Raw genomic sequence first — 17,105 nt, 5'->3', positions numbered from 1 at the left:
ATGTGTGTGTATTGTGTGGAAGACTGCAAGGTACCACAGAAACAGAAAATTGTCACCATTACTTTTATCTCACATATGCCAAAGCTCCTTGATGACCAGGACCTTAGGGCATGCACCCAGGTCACCCTGATGGTAGATCTACCAATCTGTTTCATAGAGACAACTGTACTTCAGGTGGGATTCTACTGGTGTACTCCCCTCGTTGTCGTCACTCTCCATATAAGGATTTCTGGCCCTTTCCATATGCTCAAACTGAACACGGTTTACAATAGCGACAGCTGATCTAATATAGGTAATTACCAGCGTGCAACTAATTAGATGGGCAACTGTGCAAACCAAAGAGAAACATCAAGACTATATACAATTTATTTAAACTGGGTATTAATCTTGTTCCGCTGTTCACTGAGAGAGCACGTAAACCTGCAGAACTTAGTAGCGTACTAGCAGCGGATTCCATGAAATTGGAATTATACCCCAAGTGTTACATATTCTTTTCAGCAGAAGTTGTACTTTTCAAAAATGACTAGTACAGCAATGTTTACATAGTCGTTTAGATGGAAAATCTGACAGAAATAGCCAAAAGACAAACATCTTTCAAAATTTTATAATCTCTATTGGAAAAAAATATAAAAAACAGACTCAAAAGCTTTGGGATAATAAGATTGCAAAGAAATACCATCAGCATGTTTTTCCACCATGACTCAACATTTTTCACTCAAAATACAATGAACTACATACATTTATTTCTTATATCAGAAAACCTAAAAATTATTTCACGTCCCATGCTTCTAAACAGTTCACGTCTAGAACAAGGCAAAACATTCCTTTTGTTGTCAAAAAGTTTCCTGCCTACAATCCACAAACTTCCTTCTACCAGATGTGGCCTTTGTATTGGGATCAGTGATGGCTGAAATTAGGGAGGCTACAATCAGGTTTTTTTTTTTTTTTTTTTTTTAGAGCCAAGACTGATCACCAATATGTTACTGAATCAGCTAATACATACATACATATACATATATACATACATAAATGATATATATGTATATATATGTATATATCATTTTTAAAAACGTGTACACTAAGCTCCTGTATAACCAGGCAACAAGAGTGAGGCCTTATGTTCTATATTAAAGTATTGACTTTGACATTTTTATAATTAAACTATAGATAACAGGTGTTACCTGTTTATTTGCTAATAAAATGAAATTCTAAAGGCTTATTTTTCAGTGACCACAAAAATACTAAAATAAAATTCCCTATAAACATATACTCCAATATGTAGAAAAATGTTTTCACAATATAGGGTGGTCCAGATCTAATTATGCAATTATTTCATTGCATTAAAAGTTACATAGTTAGATCTGGACCACCATATACATATGGCATTCAAGAAAACAAAACACTTGGTAAAAATTACTTTTGTAGTAATTACACAACTTTTCCAAACAATGTATATTTTTCTCACACATTGATTCAATTGCTATTGGCAGTTAAGCACTGCTTTAGTGTAAATACACATGCACTTTTAAGTTTTAATTATTTTTAATCATTAATTACATTACAGCTTTTTGCTGTTAAAATATACATTTGCTATATTTATACTGGTTTTTCCCCCTAGTGTACCACCTAATTCTTGAGGCATAATTATAAATAGGGATTTTATGTCATACTTGTTTCTTACCAAAACTTACACTCTATGACACACACAAACAAATAATAAACACTGTACAAACTTTAAAAGGCAGCAAAAATCACAAAATGTTCATGTTTATCAAGAAGATAGAAGGCTAACATGCTTAACATATTTACAAGTAAATTAGACAAATGTTGCTGTTAAGCTAGAAAACCCTATTGTTAATAAGCAGCAATTTCAAATTCTTTTTATCTCTTCTTTTTATAATTGAATATGTGAGCTACTGTACAAGGTTGCTCACGATTCAAACTCAGCCAAGGAGTGTTCATTTTAATTATAGAACAAAATAAAAAGGTCTGAATTTGCTAAAGTAGCTTTTTTTGTCAATTGTCTAACTGCATTGAACGACTCCTTCCATTCCTTTTTCTCAGTTTATCATTCCACCTTCTTTAATGAAAAAGCTAATATTCCAGTTTCACTCTGGTAATGTCTGCCTTACTGCTCTCTGTTTACTGGAAGTTTGCAGTAAAAAAAAAAAAAAGATGTGCAAGCTTAACTACTGTAATACCTCATGCAAGAGAGCACTACAACTAAATTACTGTAAAGCTCAGAAAAGCGGTTGCTGAAAAAATCATTTTTATAGTGAAAATTGGATGATATAGATCTATGACCTGCATCACTAGTTTAAAGTTAAAAAAAAAACATCAGCCATGTGGCTGAGTGGGAAGAATCTGCAGACACACCACACAGTTTTTTGTGTTTCATTGGCTCTGTGTCCTTATGTTTTCAGATGTCATTGTGAAGAATACAATAATTTGTGTTAGCAATGTCAACAAAATGTACAAATAATGTGCAATGCCCCCTCTCATGTGCATAGTGTACTGAATTACTGGTGCGTGTTATGAAAGTCTTTCACAGCTCACTGTCCATCATCACCCTTCACTCTCCTTTGACCGGCATCTCCTAAATGGCACTCATGAGTGGTATTTACAAAAATACAAGGGTGTGTGTATGTGTGTGTAGAGGCAAACAAAATCTTTTTGTTTTTTTTTTTATCTTCAAATAGATCCAACCACCACAAAAAAGGCAATTATTCATTCAATTTCAAACTGTGTAGTTGGGACAAACTGTCTGCACCATCATCACTATTAAATAGCACTTCTTGTTTAGTGGTTAATGCCTTTGGATGCAATATTTCAATAATACTATGCACCTTATCAGTCCCTCCACACTATGGAACTGCTATTTCAATAACGCTGTGCATTTTATCAGTCTCTCTGTGTAAATGAACAATGATCTGTTTACTCTGCGGTAATTCATGTCCATTTCCTGATGATCCCTTTACTCTGTGTCAATTCAATGACATTCCTGATATCTAAAACATTCAGACTAATCAGAGAATGAGGCAGCTTTATACACATGATAATTTTACCTGCCAAATATTTGATTTTAAGCACCACTTACAATCATATATCCTCACTTCTGGTTGGTGTAGGAAGTCAATTTAGGGTGTGATTGATTCTCTAAAATGTCATTCTTAACAATTTTATACAGGAAGTTCATATGCGAAACCAAGGCTAAACTACATATAGCCAAACTACTCTGACAGGAGTGTAGACCTTGGACGGTTAAGAATAAATTATATTACTATTAACTAATTTTTTAGGTCTCTAACTGTTACAAGTGGTAAATCAGATGCTATGGTCACATAGCTAGGGAAGAGAAGAAAATATACACGAAATACAAAAGAAAACAAACCTGCAGGGTTTCCAAGGCCAAAAATCAAGCCAGCCTCCACTAGACAGTTTACCAAAAGAAACAATAATTATTTGCCCTATTTATGATACACCATCCTAACAACAGATATGCAGTGCTAAAATTTGATAAAGATTAACCAAATTTTTACTTAACTAATATTTAACTATTCTATTAATAAACTCTGTTTCAACAAAAAAATAATAGGATCATATCCTTTAATTTGTTAAGAAAGGTGAAGGTTTGAGGTAATCAGTGTATTAGAATAACCAACAGCATAGTGGAAAAGAAACAATACAAGCAATGGTTAATGACTTTTGGAAGGCCTTTTAATAGCTATTTTTGATAGGGCCCCAGGCTAACTCTCACTGTCAGTCTCTAGGGACCCCATATGAAGTACTTAAACCTCCCTGAGAGATTAGCTGTCTTTATGAGCTCTCATAACTGTGTTGTATTTCTTCAAATTATTTTCTAATCCAGCTCATGCACTTTTCAGCGTAGCTCTGCACCCTGCAGATTCTAACCTGCATATTTCTTCAGAGGTAAGAGTTGGAACAGCATAGTCACCAACACTGAAACACAAATGTTGAGAAATCGATATAAAAGCCTGTTCCAATTAGTAAAACACGAGGTCCCAATAAAAATGCAAACAAAAACCAAGTTAAAGTTAAGGAACTGTTCATACTTCTTATGTTTTCTAAATAGTTACTTCTTTCAGTTTCGTTAAGAGGTTATAATGCATTTTATTACTTAGGACCTAATGCATCCTTTTGTTTTCAAGATGAAAAAAATAAAGTTCGATATTGATTACATCATTAATTCACCTTTGCTAATTAGTGGTCTGGTGCCCTATGGCCTAGCTTTAGTCCAGAGTAAATTTGCTAATTCATTATTCTGTTCTACAGCATTCACACTTAAGGTTGTCTAAACCCAAGTGTGAACAGAATCGAATTAACATATTTCTACATACATAGTGAACCCACAGAAATCTCCATATTTTTCTTAGACAGGTATTAATTAATTACAAGGACATGTAGTTTCCTATTTCCGAAAATATGCTGCTGACAATAGGTCCAGAAGCATTACACAAACTTTTTTCCATTTACTAAACTTAAAAGTATGATACATTTTTAGTTTTATAGGTGCTCAAGTTGCCAGGGTAAATTTTTAAAATATTAAAAAAATAAATAAAATTGAATCAAAATTAAATAAAAATTTTGTCAGCTATACATGTTTAATTCCAAACAAACATTTTCTGATTTGCCTACAAGGTAGTTATTGCAAGAAGAGAGTGAGGGAAGTTTAGAGCATGCGCTGAGCTGACCTACTAAAACACATTCCTTAGATACAAATGTTGCATACAAACCACAAATTAAAAGAATGCTGAATGGGCATATAACAAATGTTGAAAGAATAAAATAGATAGGTCTTTTTGCTTCCTACGTTCATTTTACTTGGCAAATTCTACACAAGCAAAGAAAATGAAGAAATCTACAGTGCTAATGACAAAAAAATACTTATTTGCTGCAATCTTTATTGCATGAAGCAAAGCAGACAAACCATAAAAAAAACAAATATCAGGGTGGGGGGAGATCACCCGTTTTTGCATATGTACACATATTCATCACCAATCCATCCTTTTATATGACATATTTAAGTCAGTAGGGCTGGATCTTACCTAGGCAGCACCTGATATCAAGGACCACGAAAAGAAAAAAAGTAATTTGAAAAAAGAGAATAAATAAACTGTTTAGTCACATGCAACATAAACATCAACCACAATTTGCTGAGGGTTGGGGTGGTGTTCTACCAATAATACACCTCCCTAGGTTTTGTGTGATCCTCATTATTCATCTCCTGGGTGTTGCATATAGCAACTCTGATCAAGAGAGTAGACGTCTGTGATATTCAGTCTGTAACATTATACAAAATTTGGGGAAGAAAAAAAAGTTGACATTCTACTGAAAGCATAATTAAACATATGCCTTAATTTGTGAACATATTTTCATACATAATTGGCCTGAGAATACATTACTGAATAACCATGATAACTTAAGATACAACTACAAATTCTAAATTGTCTGGTAATTTAACTTATGATCTTGTGTGAGTGTCTGATGGCCCCCATTAGAATGGTTATGAAAGTATTGTGGTAAAACCTCTGCATAAAATAAACATGTTTTGAAAACAGCATAAACTTATTTACACACAACTTCTTTAACTTTGCAGGAAAATATCTATTATGCTTGTTAATCTACACAACACTTTGCACTTCCCTGTGATGAAATACCACCCCCACTCCACACTGGACTGGCTCCTGCCGGGTACCCAGTGATGTTCCACACAACACAGCCATACACTGAATTAGACAAGTCAGCAAAATGGATGGTTGTATTTAGCACCATGCCAAATTTGGGTTTTCAGTTTTGCTTCTATGTGGTCAAATGGATCGCTTCAATCCCCCCACCCTGAAAGACCAAAAACAAGTAGAGCCCTTCCACAAATCGCATACTGATTTACACAAATGGCCCACAGCTACTTTCTGGCAAAGACAGACTGTAGACCTACAAAAGCTCTTAAGATGTCTGGAGCCATTTCTCACCAAACTGTCATGACTAGTCTTCAGGATTTCTCACACCTTGCTAATAACATCTAAGACAGCTAAACGGCAATGATAAAAAGAAAGCAACCTTTATAGTATGTCAACAAGCATTTCAGAGAGGAAGACCTGCTGTTGCACAGGCGAAAATGCAACTCATTTTATACTTTTTAATGCATAAGTAATGAACAGATATAACAGAAATTTAAGACGTCAAATTTAAGAGAACTTAAAACATGGACAAGGCCATCAACTATTTCTATGACATCTAATCGTTACTTCGTTCAATAAAACAATCACCTTCTGCCATGGTAAAGTAGTCTTTCCAGTCAAAACCAAAATAATTCTAAAAAGCTACTTTAAAATATTTTGTCACAGAAGTTAATCTATAAGGGTTCTATACATTGCTAGTCTGCTTCAAAAAAATAAGTTATTTAAACAAACTACTTCTACAAAGTGTATCATCTACTGAAGTAATGCCACCCACAACACAAGAGAATGTAATGAAAGAATGCTGTGAGTTTTAAAAGAAAAGTATAATTTGAGTAGAAAATAGCTGCAATTTATATTCTGCTTGCTCACTCTTCATTTGGTTTTATTGTCTAGTTTTATAAGCTAAATATCAAAAAGCAGCATGCACCTTTCATCAGTTAGCAATGGATTTGGTTGCAGACAACACAGACTGTTCTCCAAGCAAGATATGACAGTGATCCCTTTGAGAAAAATGCATCCACTCGCTCGCCACTTTATTAGGCACATCTTGCTAGTACCAGGTTGGACCCCCTTTTGCCTCCAGAACTGCTGTAATTCTAGCAGAGATTCAACAAAGTGCTGGAAACATTGTTTGGGAATTTTGGTCCATATTGACATGATAGCATCACACAGTTGCCTCAGATTTGCCGGATGCACATCCATGATGCAAATTTCCCATTCTACCACATCCCAAATGTGCTCTGAGTACAGTGAACGCATTATGTTCAAAAAACCAGTTTGAGAGCTTTGTAACATGGTGCCTTATCCTGCTGGAAGTAGCCATCAGAAGATTTGTACACTGTGGTCATAAACAGATGGACATGGTCAGCAGCAATTCTCAGATAGGCTGTGGCATTTAAACAATGCTCAGTTGGTACTAAGGGGCCCCAAAGTGTGCCGGGAAATTATCCCCCACACCACTACCACCACCAGCCTGAACCATTGATATAAGGCAGGATGAAACCAAGCTTTCATGTTGTTAATGTCAAACTCTGAACCCACCGTCCAAAAGCTGCAGCAGAAATCAAGACTCATCGAATCAGTCAACATTTTTCCTATCATCTGTTGTCCAATTTTGGTGAGCCTGTGTGAATTGTAGCCTCAGTTGCCTGTTCTTAGCTGACAGGAGAGGGAACAAGTGTGGTCAACAAGCAGTTGAACAGGTGTACCTAATAAAGTGGCTAGTGAGTGTATTTATGTAAACAGACTATGTGGTTCCCAATACTGGTCTCCTGTGTAAAATATGCAAAGCAGCAAGTTTGTGGAATGTTATAGTGCTGGGAGGTATACCGGTTCATACCGAAAACCATTTTTTATTTTTGTTATGACTAGGGGGTTTCACCCCCTGCTCGCTTCGCTCACCAACCTCCGTGTTTGGTTTTCCGGATACACACTTTTAAGATTTTTTTTTCTTTGAATTGTTGCTATTTCATTAGTTTCACTTTTATTTCAGAACTTAATGTAAAAACAATATTTGGAATCTTTCGAGTCCCGATATGCTGAATCTTTTAAATGAGGTCAGTGAGACGTGTTTAATGACTTTGTACCACAATTCAGGATAGGTTTCTCCGTTTGGAATTTCAGCACAGACAAAATGATCTACATCATCAGCAGTTAATAATTTTTTTTGCAAAGTAACCAATAAACGCATGCGAGGTAAACCACGTTTTTGAAATTCTCTGACTTAAACATCAGACAATATTTACATACTTCTGACATCTCATCTGTGTCCATATATTCTATCACTATTCATCTTCTCATTATTTCTCCGAGTAATAATTTCTCTTTCTTTGCGCTAATGCGATCTTTACTTTCTTTTTTCTGACACTGTCTTTTTTTTCTGCTTTAATATTCTGTATCTTGCGCTGCATGTGTTTCACGCCTACTTTTTTTTTTTTTTTGAGTCTTTTGAATTCCAGTTTTCATTATCTCTAACCTGCTCTGCATGTGTCTGGCCCCTTTTTTTAACCTCTTTATGATGTTTTACTTTATTTTCTACTCTGTCTTTTATTTCTGACCTCACTTTGTCCTGCTTTTATTTCCCCCAATGACACCTGGTCCGTGGTGATTATTTTCCCTTTTTCGAGTAATAATTCCCATTTGTTTGCGCTACTGTGATCTTTACTTTCTTTTTTTTATACTTTCTAATTTTCCTACTTTCATATTTTTTAACTTTCTCCACATTTGTATCGCGCATAAATTTTTTTTTTTTGAGCCTTTCGGATTTCACTGCTTTCATAATCTGCTCTGCATGTGTATAGCGCCAACATTTATGAATGTGTTTATGAAGTTGCAAAGGCGAAAAAACTTTGTTTTCCCTCTTTGCCTTTTATTTCTGACCTCGATTTGTCCTGCTATGTTTTCAATGACAACTAGTTCTGATAATTAATTACCTTTTGTATGAGCTAATTCGATCTTTACTATCTTTTTTTTTTATACTGTAGCGACTGACATAATAAAGTGTTGCAAAAGTTCTACTTGAACAATTGCCGACTTCGTAACCTCAAACAACTTTCTAGCACCCTCTCCTCCCCCGGGTCTCGCCCCCCCCCACCCACCGCATCAATCAATACCCCGCTATCAGTCTTCCGTGCTGTACTCCGCCCTCCCTCAATTGGACCTAACAGTCACTTAAAACAAAAAAGGCTTCAACTTGGCTGGGATGCTACAATACTTTTGAATTTTACTGCTTTCATATTGTGTACCTTTCGCTACATGTGTATCGCGCCATCGTTTGTTTGAGCCTTTCAAATTCCACTGCTTTCATAATCTCTAACTGCCTTTTTTCTCTCCAACGCTTTTAGGTCTCTTTTCTCCGCGCTGCTCTTTTTCTTCTTTGCTGTTTCACCTTGTCCTTGTACGCTTTATATGTGCTGAGAGCACAGGATCTGTGTGTGCTAGGTGCCTTTACATTACTGACTGTTTTGCTGGCTGTGCTCTTATTTGATAAGAAGGGCGTGTCTTGCAAGAATCTCATGTTCCACGACCCCGCGAGATGGCCCTGGGACAATCTCTTGGCACCAAGTCTCATGTTTACGGTCCCCGTGAGACACTCCGTGTCCAGTCTTTTTTGTCTCGCGAGTCTTTTAAATGTCTTCCGAGAACTTCTGAGAAGATCATGTCTCGTCGCCCTGCTTTTTCTTTACATGATTTTTTTTTTTTTTTTTATAGTAGAGAGATATGGATTATTCTTATACCGCAATACCAGTTTAAATAGCTTAAACAATGTTCAGAACGTGGCACAGCGGGAAACTGTTTAAGGGGGGGACCATTTTCACTGCTACACCGCTAAACATGCATGCAATGGGGTACATGCATTAGTGGAGATATTGAGTGGTGAAAATGGTTAGAGAATATTCAGAAGCCGTAGAAAATGATAAAGTTGAACGTGATGACACAGAAGAACTTTTGCCGAATAAAAGGAGCTGTGTCTGTTGTCTGGAGATACTTTGGTTTTAAAAGGTCGGATGTGGATCAAACAACTATTTACTGCAAATGCTGTAGAGCTAAAGCTGTCGCCAGAGGCAGCAACACGAGCAATTTGCTGCACCACCTTGGCCACAAACATGCTTTGGTGTACCATGAATGTATGGAGCAAAGATTGGCACCCTCCACATCCTCAGGCAAAACTGAAAAAGCTAGAGGACGCTTGAGTCAGACGTGTTTGCCAAAGGTACTACCTACAACAAAAAAAGCAAGCGGTCGTTCGAGATAACCAACACCATTACAATCCATATAGCGAACGTGTCAGTGGACAGAGATTGGTAACATTAACAGAAAGTGTAGTTGGTTTACAAAAAATATTTACTATTTATTCCTTTTCTAAGACATGTTCAGTGTAGTACAACTTTTGACAAGCACCTCTGGATATTTTACTAAGTCTAAATGCCTCTTTGGATGGTTGAAAATATGTTGTCAAAATTATAGTTCTAAGTTGTTTGCAAAATTTGTTTAATAAAAAGATTCTATATTTTGACTGCAGCTGTCATGAAATGCGATTCCTTCTCTTCATTAGTGCCACCCCCTTGAAAACTATCACTTTATGAGGCCATGAAACCTGTATTAATACATGTGTGCACATTAAAATGTTTTTTTGTACAATGTACAATTCTCATGACAGTGTAATAGTTCATTCTTAGCCAGTCTACTACAGAAATTGCAGTGGAAAATGTGGTTAACATCCACTCATGTAAAGGAGAAAAATACTGTTAAATACCGTGAAACTGGTATCATTTTGAAAAATACCGTGATATAGAATTTTGGTCATACCGCCCAGCAATAGTATGTTATCAAACCGCAAAATCATTCTTCAAATCTTCTGCAATCACTTCAAAATCCTGTTATGAACATGAATGGAATACAAATCTCATTACTCACCATAAAGAAGTCTGGTATTCTGGGGCAAAGCAACAAGTCTGGTACCTCTGCAAGCAGTCATACACTGTTTCGGTTTAACATAACTAAAGTGAAAGAAGCTGCTAGAAGTTATTTGGAGACTTACTTATAAATCATCAACCAAAGAAGGTGCAAGAGTGTCTCCAGGTAGTGACTGCAGAACGAACATGGCATGTTAGGTTAATTAAGGACTTAAATTCAACCATGCATAAACAAGTGTGGTTGTGCAAGTGTGAATGCACTCTACAAAGGACTGGCCCTCGCCTTGCATGCAACTGCTCTAGTCCAAGTCCTAGAATTAAGCAGGTTTGGTGAAAGATGAAACATCTGTTTTTTCTTAAAATTTCTATTTTTTAATGCTATTTTCTTACAAATAAAGAGAAACTCAGAATATTATTACATTTTTAATTAAAGCACCCTATACTCTAGTACTTTGGAAATAGCACAATATCTATAGGGTTCAAGTGAAAAAATATCAGAATTTATTTTGGAGAGAAGTTTTAAAGGATTAAAACAGACAGCTTTAAAATGATAGTACATATCCTATTGTATGGTACCAAAAGTAATTGGACAATGGATTTTACAGCTGTTTCTTAGCTAAACTGAACATGATTCATTTAACAGTTGTGTCTGTTACTACCATTTGGGAGAGCAAAGATAACAATCTGGTAATATAAGTACAATTAGCAATCTTCAGATTAGGAGATCAAATCCTGTGCAAATCACAAAGCAAAACCATTTCTATATCTCAAAAACAACACTTTGTTACATCACTAAGAATGGTAGCACCAGCAAGCTCACTTATATCAAACAATATACTGTAATAGATCATGAAGAACAAATGAAAAATAAAAGTTCCTCAATATGATATATCTATGGAAAAGACTAGATTTGAAATTTTGAAATATCCCAGAGGATTCATTAGACATGCAAATAACTAGCAAGCAAAAATAATAGCATGACAAGGCTAGGTATTTTAGCCAACTATAAAAGAACATTTACAACTCTTCAAAGTCTCATAAAGAGACCATATAAAAATCATCCTAATAATTACAGAATTTTGGGTTTGGGCTTTTTATGTTATGTATTTTATAATACCCAGTAAACATTGCTATAATTAACCTATAAAAAATCTGAAATTGGTGGAAAATAATGTTATGTCTGATAGTTAAAAGTAAGCACCATAAATCTGCCACAAGCTCTGACTTTCATAAATAAAAATAAAATTTGGGTCCAGAGCCCTAATAATGTTTTTTTTTCCTTCCTTTTAGAATGAACTATACATGCACTTTATAGTTTAAAAAATGTAAAGTGAAAGGTAGTTGGCAAGTAAGATCTAGGCCAGTAGGTGTTGGTACTGTAGTTCAACTACTGCCTTCAACCCACTGTGTGACCCTTAGTAGGTCCTTTACCAACCTATGATCCAACTGTAAAAAAAAAAAAAGCAAAACACAGTTGTACTATGAATCTGTACTTATAAAGTGTCTTGAAATGATGTTCATTAAACAAAAGCACTACATATATTTTTTTAAATTAAAAACAATTGGTTCCCAAAAGGCAATATAAGGTGGTGATGACTGGGAAGTCAGTTCAAATATTAATACACTCTTTCATAGTTTTTCATATATATTCAACAAACAGAACACTTAATGCGGAAACAGAAAAAACATTGCATAGTAAATGTTATTGACAAAAAAAACATGATTATCTTTAAAAACGGATGCCTACATTATTTTGGAATATTCCATATTGTTTTTTACTAATACATTTTACAGAAGCCTATAAAGCCTCCGGGTACTGTTCCACAGCCTTAAAAATAATTGGAAATAAAACAGTTATCATTTTGGGAGACCTACAGCTGTAAAACAGCTGTAAAATATTTTATGATAAGAGGAACAAGTAAAGCAAATATCTGGCTTTAAGTATCTGGTTAATCTTGAATGGCCTGTGCACACGTTCCTCTATTAAACGTGGATTCCTCGAGCTCACCAGTAAGATATGCAAATAAATAAATAAATAAATAAAATAGATTACGTCTTTGTACACCGTGCACTATGCGACTGAAGTACACCACATGTTAAATGCCACCCATACTGTTTTATTTAAATGCCTCAATGCGCTGCCATACAGACAAGCGTAAACACGCCGCAGAGATCTGCATTGCAGGGCCAAGAAGGCGAAGAACACCTCTCTGTACGTTATTTGCATTTTTAGTTTTTAAAACACTGTGCTCAAAGAGTATGGGACTTATCTGTCTACCATGCAACCTCGCACAACAATGCTTCGGCGATTACAATTGCTAAAGTGCCAGAACGGGCTGCCTCATCCGATTGGCAATAACATTAATCTTTACCGTGACACCTTCTGTAGTCGGGAACTCCACGTTCAAACTGTCAAACAAGATCAGCTTTTTTGTTTCGTCTCTATGCTTCTTTCAAGTCACAAATCAACGTGTTTGTAACGTAGTGTATGCATATTTAACTCCGATCCCTATTCACTTTAACCGAGAAACCGCAACACAGATGCAATCAATAATAATATTAAAAAGAAAAAAAAACTTTTACCGCCCACCCCCTCCCCTCTTCGGCCCGATCACTGGGGTGGTCAAAGCCTGAAAACTGGGCGGATACAGCGCTATAGGAAAGCAAATTTGAAACACTTACCTAACCATGCAAAATCGGGAAACCAGATAAAATCCAGCTTGCTTGTCTAAAGTAGTCAGTTTCCTGTTTCACTATCTTTTTCAGCAAACGTTTTTATAAATCCTTTTTAGTGAAGAAATCAGAAGCAACAGCATGATGGAAAAAAACAGGAGGAGGTGGGCGAGAAAAATGCAAAGAAAGGAGCAGTTACTTAGTAGTGTGTGTGACTGTGGAAACCTCACCGATCACAGATGATAAATAATGCTTGTGTGAGAGTGACTGGTAGAGGGCGTTACTCGGACTACCTAGGCACGAGATTACAAAATCACACATAACTAAAAATATCCCTCCTTCTCTGACCAACTTTTTTACGCGTGTCGCTTGCGCGCAGCTCAGTGCTTGAAGGGCAAACGTGACGTCTAAATCGTTCGTCTTAAATAATGGGGGCTGGGAGGGGTCTTTATTGAATGGGCTTGTGGCACAAAAAGCCCGTGTTATTTAAACAAAATGACATACAATTGGATAATAACTAAAACAGTGTAACTAACAAAGATTAAATAACTGATTCTTAATGCAAATCTCACCCATTTACTTTCCACGACGTGTCGACAATAACATTACGGATAATCCGCAACTACTGCTATACCAAACAGAGCAGATCTGCGACACCACTGTGCAGTAGCGCTACAGCCTTAAATAGGTTCTATAAATACTCGCACGCCACTTAGTCTGACGTCACACTCGAATATGTGTCTCATTGGTTGCTTTTAGCGTCGCGCCGGCGATTGCTTAAGGCGTGATGACGCTGCAGGTCAGCGTACCCCTAACCGAGGTTTCGTTTTGTTAAAACAGCAATAGGGAGAATCTACAGAAACCTGTCTGAACGTGGCAGCATCAGAGGTATGGAACGCCATTTGGGTCATAAATCTTTCGGTGTATACGCCTTATGTCTTTACATATAAGCATAATCATATTGTCCAATCAGAACTCGAAGAAAGTTTGAGTGTCGTTATGTTGCCGTTGACATTTCATCCGCGCTTCGTGTGTAACCTGAAAGGACAATCTGTTCCCCCCATTAGTTCGACTGTACAATTTTAACTTCACAAAACATACCTGTGAAAATCCCATTTCCTTTATTTATTTTAAAGTTGGCATTTGTTAAGTACATTTTTGCGTTAAAATGTGGTCAACGGCTGATGCAGCATTTTCTTTTTCAAAACGTAATATTAAAGGTAATTCAGTTGTTTGTTTACAGGTCATGTCAGTTAACTTTATTTCTTTCTTTATAAATTTTCAAAGCAAAAGGGTGCAAATATTTTAAAATTATTTTAACTATTAGCAGTATTTTTGCCCGTCCTTATTGTTTGTTATCTGATTAAAAAGGATAACCACCCATGCAAAAATTAATACCTTGCAATATATGTGAAAAATATATTGACATGTTTCATTATAATGTGAAATATATATAGTTTCAAATATATATTTTTAAGATTATATTTAAAATATATACTGAAGCATATATTTCAGTTTAATATGTTGTAGCAAACACATTTCCAGATGCACTGTGAATATGTAATATATAGTTTGCAGTGAGCCCCAGGGTTCTGACACAGAGAGAACAGTGTGTGTTTTTTTTTTTTAAGGGTGTCTGGAGTGCCAATCCTGTTACCAACCCCCAAGTTTTCCCTGCAAGTTGGGGACCTGCTTGCAGTGCTGGATGCAGATTAATGTTATACCCAAGACGAAGCAATTGTAGATTAAGGGCCTTGCTCAATGGCCTAATGACAGATTATTAATTTATTTGGCACATTTTTTTATGTGGAAAAAATTAAACCCAGTCTTCTCAATGGACTCCCTGTAACTAACTGAAAGTAGTTCAATTAAGTAGATGTGTCAATATATAGGCTGCACTTAATTTAATGCTGAAACAATTTTGTATGCTATCTTTGATTCTCAGAAAAAAACATACTCGTTCCTCACTATGCAGTAAGTAACACAAATTAGATAGTACATAAGAACAATTAATTCTGTAAAGAGATATAGCAGGAGTGTTGGCTTCAGTTGGTAGGTTCCAGAGCCCTCTCATCCCATTTCAGCATTGCGGGGGCCAAAGGCTGTCTCACCAGGATTGGATAAAATGCCAAAAGCGGAACTGTCTAGGACTATAGTCCATCACAGGGACCACTCTCACACACACAACCCATATTCACACACAGTCATGATTCATAATCGGCAATTAACATAACCTAAACAAAAAAAAAAACTTCCATAATTAATTCATTCTTTGCTTGACAATGTCAGACTTGTAATTTTCATGAAATGGGAGTTGCAAAGCTATTCATATCATGCTATTTACGGCAAATGTTAGGACTAGATTTTCAAAGTCCCAAACTGGAACACTTGTTTAACATGTATGCCCATACATAAAACCCACCCCCATTTGTTAAATGCCTGCTTTATCTCATTATCATCTGAGAGGGATCAGGGCACTTGGAAAAAACTGTTTCACAAATTAACACATATGATTCCACACAGTGCTTGAAATAGAAACAACCAGCAATACTCTCTTTTTGTCTGCTTCTTTGTCCTCACATTTCTGATCAAATTTAACACAAGATCTTAATCAAATTTTCCCACTCTGAATTTTGACAATGATATTATATCATGTCTGCCATTCTAAATATATTGTGATGACGTTTGTTGCAGTGGAGGAATGTTTTATTAGATGTCCACCCTGTTAAAATTGGGACATTATGGTGTTTTTCAGTTATTTATTGAGACACATACTATAGTCTGAAATTGGGATGTCTGGTCACCCTAGTAAATTATAGTGAAAGAAACAGTTCATTCATATCTAAATAATCTTTGTTTTCCTCGCTTCCATTTTATACTTTTACAGTTAGGAAGATCAATTAACTCAGTGTTTCTCAACCTTGCTGGTGTTGCAAACCCACTTTTTACACTAGAAATATCTTTGTAACCCACCGATCAAGCATGATCATCAAAACATCTCCCACTTGGTGAATCGAGCACGATTTTCAGAGCGGGGATTGCCCTGATTGGTAAATCCGCATGATCTTAAGAGCAGGAGGGGGATCAGGCAAGATTGTCAGCAGCTGATCACCACCCTCCACAAATATGAACAATAGCAATTCATGACCCAGTGCTTGAGAAACACTGATTTAACCTACCTGTTATGACTTAAACTATTAAGTTAAGTGACATGGTGATGTGCTGGTTCTCTTTTTGTTGTGCTCAAGTCGCTGGGAAGAAAATCAGAAACAACAGCTGATACAGAGTTTCCACACATGCTGAGCCGATCCTGCCAAGGACTGGCCAGCCGCCAGCCTACAGAAGTAAGTAACCAGTGACAGTGACTTCCTACCCATGCACGTGGTCTGCTCGTGTTTGATAAACGTTGTCGCAATAACGAGACATCACACAGATAAAGGTTTGCGGCAGCCATCTGTATAATGAGGTATCCTGGCTGCAAAGTCAAAAAAATACAAAATATAGAGCACTGATGTGCATACAACAGAGTCCACAACAAGACTGACACATAGAGGAAACGGTTAGACTTTTAAAGGGGAATACAGGAAGTGAGGTCATATGGGTCTGGCTCAGGATCATCTGCCATTGGTTCAAGCCCGGAGGTGACATCACAGGGGCCAGAGCCGGTAAGGTCTTCTTCCATTGGCTCGGTCCCGGAAGTGACGTCATGAGAGCCAGGTGAGATCTCCCGGGAATGGTCTACAGGCAAGGGAAAAAAAGAATCAGTGCACTCTGCCACATCCCGGCATGCCTTAGAACTGTCTTCCCTCGAGCCCTT

The 17,105-nt window shown here is 36.5% G+C and overlaps 2 protein-coding genes across 6 annotated transcripts in view; both read right to left on the bottom strand.

Annotated features, from left to right (window-relative positions):
• LOC114662194 (GTPase KRas) overlaps window positions 1–14,000 on the bottom strand; it is an 87,965-nt gene extending 73,965 nt beyond the window's left edge. Inside the window, exon 1 of one of the 5 annotated variants that reach the window (XM_028815583.2) lies at window positions 13,861–14,000. The gene's annotated coding sequence lies outside the window, so the exon portion shown is untranslated. Of the gene's footprint in view, window positions 1–12,987; window positions 13,154–13,297; window positions 13,691–13,860 lie in introns of those variants that run through there. The other 4 variants (XM_028815606.2, XM_028815575.2, XM_028815598.2 and 1 more) reach the window with 4 other exon arrangements.
• Window positions 1–17,105, bottom strand: part of itpr2 (inositol 1,4,5-trisphosphate receptor, type 2) — a 1,448,083-nt gene that overhangs the window by 35,266 nt on the left and 1,395,712 nt on the right. The window lies entirely within an intron of this gene.

Source organism: Erpetoichthys calabaricus, chromosome 1 (assembly GCF_900747795.2).
Source record: "Erpetoichthys calabaricus chromosome 1, fErpCal1.3, whole genome shotgun sequence".
Classification (NCBI taxonomy): domain Eukaryota; kingdom Metazoa; phylum Chordata; class Cladistia; order Polypteriformes; family Polypteridae; genus Erpetoichthys; species Erpetoichthys calabaricus.
This window is presented reverse-complemented; position numbering and strand designations above follow the sequence as displayed.